This window comes from Anolis carolinensis, chromosome 4 (genome assembly GCF_035594765.1).
Source record: "Anolis carolinensis isolate JA03-04 chromosome 4, rAnoCar3.1.pri, whole genome shotgun sequence".
In the NCBI taxonomy this organism is placed as follows: Eukaryota; Metazoa; Chordata; class Lepidosauria; order Squamata; family Dactyloidae; genus Anolis; species Anolis carolinensis.
The window spans coordinates 174,191,898-174,208,775 of NC_085844.1; the positions used below are offsets into that span (position 1 = coordinate 174,191,898).

Below are 16,878 nucleotides of genomic sequence, written 5' to 3' on the forward strand. Positions count from 1 at the left end.
CAAGGATTGATCCTGGGAAACAAGGCAAAGTCCGTAGATAAACAAAGGCTGGGAAGCAAGGCGAAGGCTGGATAGCAAGGCAAGGCTTGAGCAGGAGCGAGGCTTGAATCGGAGCGCGCTGTCCAGACACAACTCGCTCCGTAGGCTGACGAATTGACTCCGCGAAGTTACTACGCGGGTAAAACACCTAAATAGAGTCTAGCTTTCCCGCCGAAGCAGTTCTCTGGGAATCAGAACCGAAAGCTAACTCTAAGACCAGATGTGAGACTCCCCAAAGATTCTCACGAGAAGCAGTCTTAATTGGCCACATTCTTAGCTGCAATCCTCGCACTCCTGCGCGAAGCTGAATCCAAACTTCTCTGTTGTTTACAAAACTCCCGGCGCAAGAACACGGGAGAAGTAGGCTCTGGGCTTGTTTGACATACTTCTGGGAGACAACTTTCTTGCAGGTGCAAGGTTCCCAGATCTGCCTGGGAAAGATCTGGCTGAGAGGAATCCAGTTCAGACTGGGAAGGTAAAAAACCCAAGTTTTCGTCTTCATCAGGAATTACAATGTCCTGAGCAGGACTACAAGGCCCATGGGTCATCACAAGTAACTCAAAATCTGTCCCTCTTACTTTTTCCTTCCATTGTTTTCCTCTTTTTAACATATCATAGCTAGAAACTGGATCATGCCTGTTAAACATTCTGCTGTCTGATAATATGATTTTTTTTGGTAATTTTTTATTCAAGAGAAACAAAAAAAAATACAAAGTACATAAACAGATATTTTAAATATAAACAACTGCCAAGACTTCATGGCTATGTAGTATATACATTAGTACTGTCTGTGATTATTTTTAAAACTACAAACTTTCCATATGAATTAAATTTAGTAAATGAGAATTAAATCAAGAATGAGGAATCTTGGAAATTCCAGATCTTCAGCTTCCATCGACCTCATCCAACATGGTCATCATTTAACTTTGAAGTTCTTGTCAGAGTAGCTGTAATAATTAGAGATCACCAGGTGTTTCTCCCTCTGCTCAAAGAAGTGGAGTGTTTCTCCCTCTGCTCAAAGAAGGGGACCCTGTCCAGCTTGGTTCAATGGGCTGCCTCCCTCCCTCTCTATTCCCGGCAGTTGATTCACTCCTGATTGAGCCGCTGCTTATCCATGATGGTCCAGGAGATCTTCACGTTGAGAGTGTGTGTCCTCCAGGGGATGAAGGTCAGGTTGAGATGGAGGGTCTGCTGGTGGGTCTCTGCATGCTCTCCACCACAGCTATAGTGAGGGAAGGGAGGACTGCAGCTCTTGAGAAGATCTGTCTCTCTCTGCTGGTTTGGGGAGGCTGAGAGAAGGGTGGGGCTAGGGTTGCAACACCTGCCCGGCTACTATGGGTACATAGGTGTGCTGGTATTGCATTGGCTCCATTCTTAGATAAGTGGAGAGAATTTCTGAAGGTCTTTTTTTCAGGTGATATGGCCTCATTTTGGCTGATGGTGGCTGGGTCATGAAATAGCCAGGTGGCCTTGCTGTTGAGGTGGAAGCCTGTGGTATCAGGGAAAGTGGCTTCCCTAACCCCTTTCCCACAATGGCTTCTTTTTAAGGAGGATTGGGAACTTCAACTCCTAGGGATGGAAGACTGGGATGGATTCCAGGATTTGCTGCACCAGATTGATCTTGCGGCCTGGCTTGTCAGGGATGGCAGATTTTGGTTTTAACTCCTTATTTACTTGTCCATCTCTTTTAGACAGACCTTCCTTACTGGATATGATTTGTTTTCTCCTGACTACACTTCCATTTGTCTTCACATCCCTTCACCTTCCCTCTTCTTTCATTGGAGCCTGACAAGAGGTTTCCAGAAGAGGATGTTGGTGCTGAAAGAGAAGAACAGAAGGCTAACTCATCCCATAGCTATAAACAATGGTCCATCGGAGAGTAAAATTATTCATTTATTTATTTACTGAATTCATATCCCACCCTTCTCACTCTGAAGGGGACTCAGGGCAACTCAAAAGAAGCCTCCAAACCACATGTAGAGAGCTGTAACCACATCTCTGGAGCTGTATAGCTCCCATTCCTCACTTTGACCTTTTTTCTCCTGGTTAGAAAATTCTCTATGAGGTATAATTTGATGTTTCAGTATACTTCAGTATACTTAGTCATTTCAATCATTCAAATACAAAAGCTCACCTTCTAGATCACCTTCTTTTTAATAAATGTTTAGCTTAATATAATCTCTTGGCCTGACTCACCTATCTGCCTTACTGGATAGCAAGAAATGGTGAATTCTTTGGTTGTCCATTGTAATCTGGAGGACAAGGTGTTCTTCCCTTGACACAAGTTACCAGGGCTGTAACAAGAAATTGTGACACAAGTCCTGCTTCTGATTGTTGCATCCCACCTGTTGGTCTGTGAGGAGGTTGGATATGTCATCCACCTGTGCTCTGAATGCCAGATGAATATGCATCTGTAATTGTAAGTTGAAAAACCAGTCCCCCCAGATCAACCCACATCTCCCACCCTGATTTTTTATTTCTAAAAAAAGAGAGATATTTACCTTTGGAGTCTTCCAAATCTATGATTGGATGTGGTCCCCAGAGAAGATTGGTTTTCTCATCTTCTGGAAATGAAATCAAGCTGTTGGTTTGGTAGGATGGGTTGAGCCTGGAGAAAAGGAGGTTCAGCATCATTCTTGAGGGGATGTTCTCATCTGGTTCTTCTCAGCCCTCCATCGGCTGCCTATTTGGCCTCTGATCTGTAACACAAAAGCAAAGAAGTGTTGATGGTAGTCCATTCTGATCAGGCCTAAATCACCAAGTGATCCTATCCCAAGTAATCCCACTGGATCCTAAAGAAGCTGTTGGGCAATCATGACAACACAGTCATGACTACCCAACAGGTTTCTGGCTGTATGCTATTACATATGAGACTGTGAGCAGAAAGCTGTTTAATAGAAGATAATGGACTCTTCTTATTTTCATGTTTTTAAACATATGTTAAAGGACTGTTTCTCAGAGGTGCTTTTCTGATGCATACCTGCATGGGCTGAGAAAAAGGAAATGGTAAGGCCTCTGTGTGGAGAAGGTGGTGAAATGCTAACAGGTGATAGGGAAAGTAAATATATACATTTAGTTTAAATTCAGAGCTTTAGATATACCTATTCTATTTTTTCTTTACAAATGCTAAAATTCCCATTTGGAAATAAAGCTCATAGTATAACATTTCTGATGTCTTCTGAATTGGATTCAATGCCTTCTAAATTCTTTGGTAAGATTTAAGGGTTCTATAAAGAGAACATGAAAAGTGACCGTTTTCGAATGCAAATTCCTGAATCTCCATGCAAAATGTCTGGGAGGATTTTGGAAATTGAAAATCCCCAAAAGTAATTTTCCCAAGCTCTATGTCTGAGAGTTATCCTAATCAACATCTAACTCTTACTGAGGTGGAAAATAAATATCTACATGCCTTGCCTCCCACCATTGTTTTCTGATACACCTTTCTTGTTGCCTAGAATTTCTGCAGTATGTTCAATCAAATTTGCTTTTTTAAAAAAGAGAATGCTATTCAAACATTTTTAAAAGGAAATTTTTCTTCCCATAAATAATTAACACCAAACATACATTCACAGAGATCTACTTCCTCTTGGAATTTAAGCTATACTACCGTATTAACTTGAATATAATGCATATTTTTTGGCTTAATTGCTTAGTCAAAATTGAGATGTGCATTTGATTCAATGGCGCATTACAATCATGCACGGAAAAGTGCCTTTGCCCCTGCATCAGGCTGAGACTAGTGAACTCACCTAATGGTGGAACAGAGGCTTCCTTCCCCAAACCTTTCTCCTTCATCTCTCAGCTGAGAGTCAGACCTTGTCGAAGAGTAAATTGCAATTTTTGGGGAAATGTTCACATTTCTTGCATGTTGTTGAACACTTCCAAATAATTTTGCATTTAATATATCACTAAGGTCCTACTGTAAAATACATTCATTTTGCAACAGGAAAATGCTTACCAATTCAATGAAAATCTGAAATGTGATGGAAAAAGCAAACAGTTTTTTGAGGCTAAAATCTTGTATTATTCCCCTTGCTTTGACTTCTTCAGAATATTAATATATATTTTTCTGACACGATTTACAAAGGCTGGCACAGATTATCCTGGGTTTTAAGTAATACTATTTTTTAATGAACTGTTTTCCATCTGGAAAGATGGGGAAAATGACATGCATTTGGAAATAAAAGTGGCAAACAGCTCCATATGCATTTAAATAAGTGTTTTAAAATACAGTGTTCCTTCACTATTTCGCGGTTCGCTTTTTGCAGATTTGCTGTTTCGCAGTTTTTCAATAAACTCTAAAAGAATATTATAAATCATAAAAATTACAATTTACACCCTAAGGAAGGGAGGAAGGAGAAGCTGAAGGGAGAGAAAAGGAGCCCAAGTGGCAACGGGAGGAGAAGCAGGTGATTTATCAACACACGATTGGTTGATAAAGATTTAAAATAGTGTATAACTACTAAAATAATGTATAAATATATAGCGTCCCTACTTCACAGATTTTCACTTATTGCGGGTGGTCCTGGAACCTAACCCCCGCGATAAGTGAGGGAACACTGTATACAGCTTTCCAGAAATGGCACTGCCTTGAAGAAGTATTTGTGCGCCTTTAATTTTTCCAAATTTTATAGTATAACAACCAAGAACTGAAATTGATCTAACTGGAATTGTTACCATTTAATTGATGCAAAATATTTAACACTATGAAAGGGAAAAGTAATCACTACCTTTGCTACAACACACCCAAAAAAACTTTGATAAACCCCACGGCCTCCAGAAGTCATGTAATCAGAGAAAGACTATGTAAGTTATTATTAATGCTAAGAGCTCTTAAAAAGAAGTTCGCAATACTTCATGCAGGTGACTCAAGAATAAAAAATAAAGAAGAAAAACTTTCCATTGGGTCAGCTCAAGAAGCATTTTAATTTTTATTCAATCTAGAAATGGAAATGACAGTTGAGAAGATTTTACCATAAGAAAGCTGAAACCTGATAAAAAAAGGAAAACAAAGAATGAAGAAAATCAACGAACTCAAATAAACTGCCCACAAAGTTAAAACAATTAAAAACAATTAGAAGTCTGGCAAAGTATAAAACATCCTGACAGCCCACCTAAAAATATAAACAATCCAGTTAAATTGCAGGTTTCTTAAATGGCAAGTTGACACCGACATCTAGCAGGTCATGTTTTCACAAAAGTTTAGTAATTTCTTGAAAGATATTAAAAAGTATTATTTCACACTGTGGCATGATGGCTTCGGAAAACTTTCAAATGGGATTAGACAGACTCACAGAGGCAATTAGTGGATATTAGGCTTGATGGTTGACTAGAACACATTCAAAATTTTAATTGAAGTACCATTCTCACTTGAACTTTTTGAGAAAAGACATCCATCTTACCAAGTCTGTATTCAAGGGGGTTTAGAGGTTCAAACCACCCCCAAATTGTTTCAGGTTTTTAAAAAAACATAGTTTACTCATGAGTTTTAATAGGTTTAACAAATCCCCATGCTAAGTCTAGCAAAAAATTAAAGTCAGTTCAGGCTTTAGGCCTTAGCCAGCATGGGGGGAGGGGGGGTCAGTTTGTTCCAGGCTTCATTTTTGGCATTGCACCTTTACCAATCTATTTGGAGGATGCCACTTTATTTCAGGCCTCGTTTTGTGCTTTAAGCCTCTGCCAGCATATGTAAAGGACTTCATTTTGTTCCAAACCTAAGTATATCAGGAGGCCTTCATTTGGTATAGGCTTCATGTCAGGCTTTATGCCTTTTTCAGTATGTTTGGAGGACTTTGTTTAGTTTCAGGCCACATGTTCAAGCTGTGAGTCTTTGCTGGTATATTTTCATTTTATTTAGGCCTCAGATTAGGCTTTAAGCCGTTACAGTATATTTGAAGGCCTCCATTTTATTGCAGCCTTTGTGTTAGGCTTTATGCTTTGGCCAATATATCAGGAGGCCTCTGTTTGGTTTCAGGCCTCATGTTAGGTTGTAAGCCTCCACCACTATATTTGAAGCAATTCATTTGTTTTCAAGCCTTATGTCATTATGTTAAGCCTTTGCTATTATATTTTGAGGTGTAGAAAATGGAAAAAGATTACACCTGCAGAAAAACCATCAAATGCACTGGAAGCACATCTTGTCCTTGATGCACGTCATTTCCCCAAATATGAAGAAACTTCTTCAGATTTCCGTAACATTGCCAGTATCAACAGCTATGAATGAAATGTTGTTTTCAACTTGTAAAGTTTGGAAACGTACATAAGAAGCACAATGGGGTAAAAAGACTTACTGGGACTTGCACTCTTGAGTGTCCACTGAAGTTTATTGATGGAGCCTGATTTCTATCAAAGTACATTGACACAATTTTCAAGGGTTTTGAACAGGCATTGTGTTTTTTATAATCACTAAGGCACCTTCTACACTGCCATATAAAATCCAGATTATCCATTTTGAACTGGATTTTATGATAGTGTAGACTCAAATAAACAAGTTCAAATCAGATCATGTGGATTATCTGATTTGATAATCTGGATTAAATGGCACTGTAGAAGGAGTCTAAATTACCAATTAAGAATCATTTTCGGGTTTTTAAAGACTTGAAACTTGTAGCTAAAATAGAAATTTGGTTTAATGCAGTCTATATAAAAATATAGAATGCGTCATACTCTTCATAATTTGCTTTTAAAAAGTTTCAACTACCCCCAAATTTTATTTCTAGCTATTGACCTGCATCTCACACTGTTTTGTTCCTCCCTGCAAAGATAATCCAGGAACAAGTTTGGATCACCACATAGAAGGATTCATCTGGCAATACAATGAGATGTCAGGCTTGTCTACATGAGCACAATAGTCTGCACTTGCCATGAAGTTGCTCCTGGCTGTCCTCAGGACTTCCTGGGACTTTGGGTAAAATGGGTCAATCGAGTTTAGCCCCATGTAAAGGACTCTTCACAATTAGGCTGGGGAAATCTTTTTCTTAATATCCGACCGCTGCCACCATTAAATGTAAGAGAAAGGCTCTTTCAGACAAGGGGGAATCTTTTTATTAATATCTCACCTTTGCCAACAATAAAATGTAAGAATGTGTCACAAAGCAAAAGAGAGGCTTCTCAAACAGGCAGGGGGAAATCTCTTTATCCCACCTTTGCCAACATTATGGGACATCAAATCCCACTAAGGCAGGGGGCAATCCTTATTCCAGGATCCCAACCACTGCCAGAAATAAACACAAGAGCGCATGTGAGTGCGCATATCAGGCAATATGGTACTGAGGGGAGAGCAATGGTAGAAACCTTCCAAACTCTGTGTTAGTGTAGTTCACAACTCGAAGACTCTATCTTTATTGGAAGCAAAGAAATGTTTATTTATAAGTTCTTTGGCACATAAAGCATATTTTGTTACAAAGGTTCTTTACTTCAGTTCCACTTGGGTGTTATAAACCATATTGTCTTGCACTCACTTGGTTACACAAAGCTGTTGATATATAACTTTCCAAACACTTAAACTTAGTTTAACTTGTTGATGCACTATCTTTTCCTTCACACACACACACACACACACACACACATCCTCAGTCTTCTTGACTGGGCACTTACTCTTCAAACTGACTGAAACCTAGTCTCAACAGACTCCTTATTCCTCCCAGTTTTATCTGAGAACCAGGCTTGAATTAGTCTCTTATTTCTCTCTCCAATATAACATTGGAAGCTACACACTTAAACACATAATATCTTCCCTCTAGTTCACCAAACTAGAGATTCAAATACAGATGTCTTCTTTCTAGCTCCCTAGCTAGCAACTCATTACAGAAATCTTCCTACTACCTCCCTAGCTAGTACCTGAACATACAGAGGTCTTCCTTCTAGCTCACTAGCTAGAACCTGAACATAACTGAGCTAACCTTTAAAACATTCCCTCCTTTTCCCTTTCAGCTAGCTCCACCCCTTTCTTGCTAACTTCTCCAAATAGTTACATTTCTACAACAGCAGCTACGTTACCCTGGCGACGCACAACCAATCAGAGGTAGCTAACTCCTGCTTACCTTTACCATTAAACCAACATTAAATAACATAGACAAAAAATCTCCATTAAAATAAGGTTTTCCGTTACACCCTATATTAAGGAAAGATGGGAAATATGCCAGAGTTTGGCTGTGAGGATAGCAGGACTAACAACCTCATCCCAAAGGATTGTGGTGATTCCGCGGTGCCCATCGGTGGTGTGGGGAACCCATTGTCCCACACCCCACATCGCCTGACTCACCAGAGTTCTCATCTCATGGGAGAAGTGTCAACCACCTGGTTTCCCCCCATTGCTTCTGGTGCAACACGGGAAGCCTCCCGTGTTGCCATGGCAGTGGCAAGCGCCGGTTCCTCTATGTTTTTACAACGGAGCGCCACCAGAAGTTCCTCTGCATCATGAAATCGGAGCCAGCGGGCCCCGTCATAAAACTACTAAGGAACTGATGTATGCTGCCGAAAACAATCCAATGTGATGAATTTGTAGTCCTCATGGAGGCTGGTCCGTTATCCATATGGGCTGTTGCTGATATCCCCTTTTTCTGCAGTGATCAACACAGGGAAAAGAGGATGGATTGGGCATATTGCCATTGCCACTGCCAGACAGCTGCAGAGCTCCTGGTCATGTAGGCACAGAAAAGTGATGGTCTAGCTGGGCCAAAGCAGTCTTGGCACAGCTGGACCACATAGACTCCACCCCACTAAAATTACAGGTTTGCAATTGAGTATGTGGTCAGATATGAAGGCTCTGGAGCCAGCCCCAGAGCATTTCCCAATAAGCAGCCTGTGTAGATGAGCCTTCCATCAGGTAACATGTAGCAATGAGAAAGTAGGTTACATTCACCAGTCCCAGGCATTCCATGTTTTCCATCTGTATTGGGGCTTCAAAAACTAAGAGAAGTATGAGTCAGTGGAAGATGAATTGTAAGAAAAATCAATTTGTGACATTGCACAAGCTGAAAGAGCTTTGGCCTCCAACTAGGAAATAAGTCCCAATTAATTCAGTGGGACATATTTTGATTGTCTTATAAGTCTATATGGCATAACAGGAATAACAAGTAAAGGAAAAAGCACAATAGCAACCTTTTACAGGGAGATCATAGAATCATAGAATCATAGAATAGTAGAGTTGGAAGAGACCTCATGGGCCATCCAGTCCAACCTCCTGCCAAGAAGCAGGAAATCGCATTCAAAGCACCCCCGACATGAAGATGTCCCCACACATGAAGGTTAAAACTGTTTTAAGACAGGTACAGCATACAAGTTTTATGTTTTCTGATGGCTCAGAGAAAAAAAATCTGCCTTTTGAATGAATTCTGTGGAATGTGGACAATTAAAGCCTTTCTATACAACAAAGGATTCAGAGAGGCCCACATACCCAGGGATTTTGGGTCATGGTTTGTGCAAAGCTTGGAACGATTTGCTTTTGCAATTATAAATCCAAGAACTAATTAACCAACTTATTCACCATTAAGTTCCATAAGAAAACATATTCTGGTGCTACAAAATAAACGTGTGCATGTTGTCATTGCAAATTTGGCAGGGCTTGAGATAGGCAGCATAAAAGTAAACTTCATTAATAAGATAAGGTTTTGCAATTAAATGATTTCAACTGGGCAACCCCCAAAAACAATAGTTGTATGATTTTAATACTTTGAAAAAGTATCCAGATTCTTCTTACTGAATCTTGAAAATGAGCTATGATGTAGATAAATAAAGATGGGATGAGAATGACAGACATGACTAACTCAGAAATAGTACAGGAAGCAAAGATGAATGTTAAGATGTTCTTTAAATACCTATGAAGGAAATTGGGAAGGAGTCAGTGAGTCTACATGGGGACAAATGACTGATAATGCTGTTGTTTCTAACAAGCATAACTTGTTTACATTTTGCAACAGGACTACCACATCCTAGATATCAAATATACTTTCCTGGGAGGAGAGGAAATGCAAAAAGATTCTTATATCTTTAGACTTTTTAATGGAGTCAAAGACCATGAAGTTCCCTAGAACTTCCATACTAGAATTCTAAAGGAAATAAACAAGGACAAAAGAAGGATGCGATTTTGATAGCTTGTTGAATGCAGTGGAAATGTTAAAAGCTAAAAGGTATATTAATCCTCAGATATGGATTTAAAAAGGGAATAATGTAAGAAGAGATACAGGTCATTAGGCACTTTTAATAATACACCATAGACCTTTTGACTTATTGTGGGTATGCCACAATGATGGATTGCTACAATCTCCTGGGCAGAGGAAACTTCTAGTCTGAAATCTTATAGTCCTCCAATAATTGAAAGCTATTAAATCCTTAGTTGCATTGTCACCAAAGCTTCCTACACAGATAGTACAGTCTCTATCCTGTGATTGCATGCCTGGCATACTATGATACAGAAGAACATCATTTACAGTGTAATCTTATATTTGTCTTTGGCAAAAGTTGATTCTACTGAATTCAGTGGAGGAGGAATGGTTAAGCAAAGTAAGAGTGGGGAATGTGTGGCTCTGCGGAACACATCCAACCTTCATCATGTCCATGTTGACTAGGACTAATGGGAGTTGCAGTCCAACAGCTTCTTGAGAACACATTTTGCTTATTCCTGGAGTGCAGCATTGGAGTTATAAGGAAGGCATACATTCTCTTGTGTCTGTTGGTGGAAAGTGCTTCCATACAGTATCTCATGCCATTATAAATTTTGCACATTTTAATATTATAATATAGACAGAAATGGCTCTGTAGCAATATGATCATTTTCTCTGATAATATTTTTACTAGTAACCCATTTGTTTGTGAACATTTGACAACTAGTTATCACCTCAATCATGTGTATTGGGTGTATGTCTTTCTGTATGCATACACCTGACATTCTCTATAGCAGTTCTTGCATTCATGAAGCAGACTATCATCTGTAAAAGCTCATGGTACCATAGCCTTGTTATGAAATGCCACCATGGTAAGGTAGAAGGCACTACAAAAAGAGGAAGACCCCCTATTAAGTGGAAAGACTCTGTCAAGGAAGCTACATCCCCTAGCTTGCAAGATGTAAGCAGGGTTGCTGTTAGCAGGGTGACTTGGAGATGTCTCAGTCATAGGATCATCATAAGTTGAAATTGACTGGCAGGAGTTAAGAACAAGAACACAGTCATATGGATTTCAGTAGAATTTTAAAAGTGCCGTGATTTTGAAGAGATGCAGCCACTCGTCCTCTTAAAATTCATGTTAATGAAGTGGAAGTGACCTTGTTAGCAAGTATTTGACCAGAAACATGCCTCAGTGCCCACTTAAAACAAGTGCCATGGCAGTGCTGATTCAATTAAACTATCATGCCCTGTTGATAATAAATGACTATATGCCCCCAGTGAGAAAGGAATCCCAGATCAGAGCCTTGTGATCTGAACTGGAAATGTGTGCTGCTGACCTTATAGTGAAGAACTCAAATGCATCTGTAAGTTTGGAAAAGGACCTCAATGCAAGAATGGGCCTTGATGACTCCACTCTCTATAAATGCCAGAAATGTCTCAGTCTCAATCCTGAATACCATGTAGCCCTCCTTCCTCGTTGCTCTAAAGATCAGAAATCAAACTTTTCAAGTCTATGCTTGACTCAAATAACCTTCAGGCTAAACCTCCACATTTTAAATCAGACATGGGCAAACTTTAGCCCTCCAGGTATTTTGAATTTCAATTCCCACAATTCGCAACAACTGGTAGGATGGCTGGGATTTCTGGGAGTGGAAGTCCAAAATACCTGGAAGGCCAAAGTTTGCACGTGTCTGTTCTAAATTGTACCCTGGAAGGTGATTATCCAGCTGAATTCACCTATCTTCCCAACCCCTTCTACAATGTCATATAAAACCCCCTGACTGAATCAAAGAGTAACTGAGCTGCTGGCCACTCTATTTATTTATTTATTACAATATTTATATCCCACCCTTCTCACCCAACAGGGGACTCAGGGCGGCTTACAAAAAACACATATATAAAAATTATACAGTGCAATATAAATCAGTTAAAATTATTATTAACTTACATCAGTATTCATAAAACACATTATAAAATACAGATTATTACTTAATTACCTCTACCTAATTCACATACTCCATGAAGGAACCTCACTCTAAATAAGATGTAACCCCTAGGGCCACCTCACCAATGCAGTTGGAACTGAGTAAGGCACCAAGCAAAGTTGCATCCTGGGCCCTACAAGAAGATATATCTCCACCTTATTCTATAGTAGTAGCACTATTGTCAAGAACACCTATTGGGCTTAAAAGAGCACCGAGAGCACCAACGCAATACTGCAATGCAGATCAGCTACAACTTAACAACAGAAAACCAAATTCATGGCATTTGTCAATAGACCCAAGAATCAGTTCTGGAGCATAGACAGACATACAGAGATATTTGTACTAGTGTCAGCTCAGCATTGCTATATAAACACACAGGACGCTCAGGACAATTTTGCACCACCCTGTTGCTGTCAGATACCAACTCTGTTACAATCCCGCAACTTTCCCCCATGCTCATCCTGGATCGCTCTTCTAAGGTTTTGCAAGAAGCACACCTTTCCTGTCCCAAAAATCAGTCGCCATAATCTTCCTTGCAAGCATTTGCAAAACAGAAGAGCAATCCAGGATGAGCGTGGGGGAAAGTTGAGCGCATGCACAGGCACAGCTGCGGGAAGGGACGCCCGCCTGGTTGAGGACGCAAGCCAAGAGGCAAAGTTTGGTGGAGAAGGACTTTCCAAACTCTTTTATAGCTATGATAACTGCCTAGATTTCAGTGGGGACTATGTTGAGAAGTGGTATTTTGGTCTGGCTTTCAACTGCATATGGTAAATATTTTCTCCTATACTTTGTTCATTTTTAATTCCAAAACGTAATCTACTTTCTGGATAGCCCTCATAATAATAGTCTTTTATTTATACCCCATCTCCATCTCTGTAGTGTGGGGATTTGCCTATGTTCCCTGGAGAGGGTGTTCCAAAGTCGGGGGGCCACCACTGAGAAGGCCCTCTCTCTCATCCCCACCAACTGCACTTGAGATGGAGGTGGACTGATAGAAGAGCCTCCCTGGCATATCTTAAAGCCTGCACTGGTTCATAGGGGGAGATGTAGTTGCGAAGATAGGTTGGACCCGAACAGTATAGGGCTTTGTAGGTAATAGTGAATCAATACAATTGCTCTACTGAAGGGAAGTACGACATCAATGGTACTCAACTTGGTGTGTATCCACGATCTACGTTAACCCAACAGTAGCAGAATAGTGGATTGATATGATAAAGTCTTTATGCTCTTATAGAAGAAAACGTCCCCATGCTAATAAACTTAAAATAATTTCAACAGAGAAGGGAGGAACATGGAAAAAGGATAAAAGGGAAAGCAAAAGTGACTAAGCAAGAATACAAACCACCCAGCATGAATTTTTAGATACCATTTCAGATACACTGACTTTCAGTTTAATCCTAAGCATATTTTTTGAAAAGAAGTAAGTCCAACTCAGCTCATTGAGGTTTACCCACTTCTAAGTGTGCTTGGGGCTGCTGCCATATAGAGCAATTCTATACTCACCCTGTGCCAGTTTTTCAGAAAAACCACAAGTACACTGGCAGAATGCCTGCCAAATTCTAAGCCGCTCAGTCTGGATTTGCGAATCAGAGACTTAGAACAGCAGCAAGAGCAACAACAAAGGCAGAAAAACACACTGGATGTAATCATGAGTTAGGCTTAGACATTAATATAGGTTGACAATATGTCCAAAATAATTAAAGGTAATACATGTTCTGGCATAGACAGTTATATCTTCTATCCATTGAATGGTGGATAAAGAATGTTTCTTTTCATTAAATTGCGGTTATATCAAAGGTATACATTTTGAATGTGTCTAGCATCACAAGGCTTGTGCTCATGGAGACACGAAGATATACTGATAAAGCCTCAAGTCTTATGTCCCATCATAAGCCATATTCACTATGGGTAGGGTTTGTATGTCAGTGGTGATGGGATGCTCACTTTCATGTGTTCAGTTGTTGAAAATGTGGGTGGACTAGAAGTAAGATTTCTTTCCATATCCACTTCCACTCCCAATGAAATGAGATGGGGAATTACTGCTACCAGTGCCAGATCTGATGTGAATATCCCCAATAGTTGTAAATATATATGTGTGTGTGTGTGTGTGTGTGTGTATATATATATATATTCCTCTGTGGAGCCCCTGATGGCGTCACGGGTTAAATTACAGGATATGGCTCATTACGGGATAGATTGTTGGTTGATAATGCTGTTTCATGTTATGTTATTGTCTTCTGTTTTTTTGTTTTTTAAAAATATTTTTATTGAAATAAAAAAATTCCTTTACATAAAAAGTAGGAGAACATTTTGGGTGTAGGAAAGTAGGAAAAAAAGAGAATTAGAGAGCAAAGAAAAAAAGAAAAAAGAGAGAGAGAAAACCCTATTGGTAACTTCCTTTCTTCAAAGTAGTGGTATTTGATGTTTACTTCTTATATCTAAAAAGAAAAAAAGATTCATCGTCAGTCAGCTTATTTCAATTCACTTCCCTTCTTATTGTCGCGGATGTTCTTTTAATGTCTTTTCCATTAGTTATTGTCTTTTTAAAATCTTATTTATTTTATCAAGTTATGTTTTAATCTATGATTGGTTTTAATTGCTGTTGAATTGGGCATGTTCCCCATGTAAGCTGCCCCAAGTCCCTCTGGGGAGATGGAGGCGGGATATAAAAATAAAGTCATTATTATATTATTATTATTAAACCACTGAGCTGCTGAACTTGCTGACTGAAACGTTGGCGGTTCAAATCTAGGGAGTGGGGTGAGCTCCTGCTGTTAGTCCCAGCTTCTGCCAACTTACCAGTTTGGAAACATGCAAATGTGAATAGATCAATAGGTACCGCTCCAGCGGTAAGGTAACGGCACTGTATGCAGTCATGCCAGCCACATGACCTTGGAGATACCTACAGACAACACCGACATTTAAAAATAGAGATGAGCACCAACCTCCAGAGTTGGACACAATGTATCTCTGGTGGTATCTCTGAGATCAAACTGCTTCTATAGCTCTGTAGCAGACAAGTCTTGAGTGGTCTGAGTTACATGCATGAATAGCAAAACACTAGTATTAATACGAAATGCCCTGTAGTTTGTAAGATTGGGTTCAAGGTAAGTTCTCAGACAAAGGAAAGGACAGAGTCCCACCACCATTTCAATGTGGGAGAAGCCATTATACTGGTAGTTCAGCGCTGTCAATAGGACCACACATTTCTGGTATAGCAAGCAAGTAGGCCATATGACTAAGGGTTCTGGCTTCCCTCCCTCAGCATCAATTGCCTGAAATAGCATTACTACTTGCCATTTATTGATGTAGAGCTGCCCTTATTGATTTTTCTTGTGGAAAACAAACTTGATCATATGAAGGATCAAGAGGTTTCAAATGTCATGAGTAAAGCTGCATTTTAAAGGACTGGAGAAGATTTTTCTGTCAAATGAGGTAATGTAGCAAATAGAGCACTTTCTTGGAATAAGTTAAAATGATGTAAGATATTGTTCATTAAAAATGTTCTGAACATTATGTACTCTTGTTTGGTATTTAGGGAAAAATGCTTCTGAGCTAACAGAACCAAGATTCGGTGTTTCTCCTGAAAGCACTAAAATGCTGTTGTTGTTGTACCATGTTTCTAGTTTTCTGATGCATTGATGTACCATTTACAATAAGCCTAGATGGCAGATCTCCCCACTTCATGAGACATACGTCTATACCGTGACCTCTTTCCTTTATGAAACATGGCATTGCAAAATATACTATCACCTGGGTTTCACAAAGTATTTGGCAATTAATGAAAAACATATGGGACTCCATCCATTCTGCTTGGAATCTTATCCTGAAATGCTAGAAAACACACGTTAATCTGAGATGCTTACAGAGTTGAAACCCTTGTCTCAAGAGAATAAATAAAATGACCAGTAAAAATAAGACAGAAAGGGAGTTATGTATTTTAGGGAGGATTGGTTTTTCAAGTAAAATTAATTTCATGGAGTGAGGGAAGAGAGAGATGAGTTATCTTTATCCATGCATTTTATCTATTTTAAATCCAGGAATATCCCGAATAGAACTACAGTAGAGTCTCACTTATCCAAGGTTCTAGATTATCCAATGCATTTTTGTAGTCAATGTTTTCAATATATCGTGATATTTTGGTGCTTAATTCGTAAATACAGTAATTACAACATAACATTACTGCATATTGAACTACTTTTTTCTGTCAAATTTGTTGTATAACATAATATTTTGGTGCTTAATTTGTAAAATCATAACCTAATTTGATGTTTAATAGGCTTTTCCTTAATCCCTCCTTATTATCCAACATATTCGCTTATCCAAGGTTCTGCCGGCCTGTTTAGCTTGGATAAGTGAGACTACTGTATTACTAAAAATAGTTCCACTCTTAAAGAAAAAAAATCCTGTGTACTATTCTTTCCATTTGCAAACGTACAATGAACGTTTAGGCTGTTTCAGCTTTTCAATAAAGTACTGTGAAAGTAGTAAAGACAAATAATGTTTGTTTGTTTTGCATGCTCTTTTCTGCCAGAAAAAGGTAGACAAGGGAAATAACAATGACATAACATATTAAGGCAAATCATTTAAAGACATGGGCCAAGATCCTACATCCCAGGACTTTAATGAATGAAGCCACCCTTCTGCAGCAATTACGCAATCACCAATCCCAGGAATTTATCAGGATGGTCTCCCTTCTTATCACGCTTTGGTAATTTCACAAATGCAGTGCTTTGTTGCTAAGTAAGTCC

The 16,878-nt window shown here is 39.2% G+C and overlaps 1 long non-coding RNA gene across 1 annotated transcript in view; it reads right to left on the minus strand.

Moving 5' to 3' along the window:
* Positions 1-597: 597 nt before the first annotated feature.
* Positions 598-16,878, minus strand: part of LOC134298364 (uncharacterized) — a 41,596-nt gene continuing 25,315 nt past the window's right edge. Inside the window, exons 2-3 of the long non-coding RNA XR_010005404.1 lie at positions 2,541-2,738; positions 598-2,427 (exon numbers count right to left, since the gene is read on the minus strand). This is a non-coding gene — a long non-coding RNA (uncharacterized LOC134298364). The remainder of the gene's footprint in view (positions 2,428-2,540; positions 2,739-16,878) is intronic.